This window comes from Mytilus californianus, unplaced genomic scaffold (assembly GCF_021869535.1).
Source record: "Mytilus californianus isolate M0D057914Y unplaced genomic scaffold, xbMytCali1.0.p SCAF_5, whole genome shotgun sequence".
Lineage (NCBI taxonomy): Eukaryota > Metazoa > Mollusca > Bivalvia > Mytilida > Mytilidae > Mytilus > Mytilus californianus.
The window spans coordinates 41,313,454-41,315,348 of record NW_026262701.1 but is presented as its reverse complement, the minus strand read 5'-3'; positions in this window follow the sequence as shown (position 1 = coordinate 41,315,348).

Sequence of the window (1,895 nt, the reverse complement as noted above, 5' to 3'; positions counted from 1 at the left end):
GTGTCTTAAATTCAGGCGGTCTCACTAATTAGCGACAAGAAGAAATTTAGCGACAAGAAGCGACAAGAAGCGTCAAGAAGCGACAAGAAGAATAAATTTAGCGACAAGAAGCGACAAGAAGACTATTTAGCGACAAGAAAACTTAATAAAAATATTATTAAAATAAATATATTAAAAAAATATGCATTGACATTTTTTAATATACGGAAAGTAAAGTGATTTTCATTTTTTTTTTTAAATAAATTGATAAATATAGAAATATAGAAATTTCCCTGTCATAGTATGATATTAATTTTTACATGTTCTTCAGTTTAGAACAATAATATATTTATTTTATAAATTTTTTAACACTCTCTTTGTCTAAAATATAATAAACTGATTGCATGCAAAATGCATTATACGTGAATCAGTGTCCAGAAAAGATAATGTTACTAAAACGTGAATATTTTATTTGGGTAATTGACTTATCAAACGATATGCATGATTTTTATGCATAGTTTACAGTTGATTGAAGATTAAAGGTAATTAAAGACAATGTTGAGTGTTCAACAGTTGCTCACTATTTGCAATTATTGTATATTCTGGCGCGTGTAGTTGTATAGTCTGACGCGTGTACAAAGTTATAGGTGTTAATTGAATGTTATTGTAGCAATACAATAAGGGACACACGTCCTTTACTCCAATCATGATTCTAATTTGTTCACCCTTAAGCGTCATTATGCTTCTATGAAAAGAAGTAATTCTTACAAGAAAATAATCAGCTGGTCCGAAAAAAATGCCTGGCCATTCTCTTGAAACCATGAATAAAGCAATAGCAGAATACATAGGTACCTATCCTATTTAACAAACAAAATATTGCTGATGATATATGCAAGCTGTCATCAATATTAATTCTTTGAAAGAAATTGTTCAGATAACAGGCAAACCTCCAAATGTTATCTTGACTCATTAATTTCTTCATCTATCAATACTGAGACTACTATAGTAGTCTCAGATCAATATAATAAAAAAAATGAAAATCTCTTTATTGCTGTCAATGCATATTTATTTTAATATATTTATTCTAATAATATTTTTTTTAAGTTTTCTTGTCGCTAAATAGTCTTCTTGTCGTTTCTTGTCGCTAAATTTATTCTTCTTGTCGCTTCTTGACGCTTCTTGTCGCTAATTAGTGAGACCCAATTCAGGAAAGTCCCTAACCTAAAAATAAACATTGGAAAATTCTTTACCTCAAAATAGTTTACGAACGTACAAATTAATAACATGAACATTTCGGATAGAGTCGAACAAAAAAATCACTCTCTCTCTCTCTCCTCGAGTCAAATTATAAATTCATATAAAGATAGAATAGAATATATATTTTAATTGGCACAAAATGATATCGGGTCCGTTCGCTCTAAAAACACATTCACACCCAACACGTTCGCACCCCACATATATTCGCCCCTGGGTCCGTTCGCACCCTACTTTGATTAAATACCGGTTGAATTAGGAGATGTTTTTTTTTATCAAAATATCAATATTTTCATGAATAAAATTCGTGATTTTTTTTAATGCAATATTTTTTTGTGATTAGATGATCAATTAATTGTGATTTATTCAAGATTTATTTACAAAGCTGGTTTGGTATTATTGTTACTATGTGTTCGGTTTGGGACTATTATACTACATGTAATTAATACTGTTATAGTCCCAGGTCACAAGTTGGTGTAAAGTAAACTTACAAGTAATTATCTTGGTAGGAGTAAAAACAATGAATATTTGTACATGTTGTAATGAAAAAATGAAAGATATAGTTATTTTTAGCAGTTTGTGACGCGTTTGATAGCCGTTTGGAATCTTCTGCAAGTCTTAGAGACGAATGGCTTAGTCTTTGATCATCATAACAATATTCA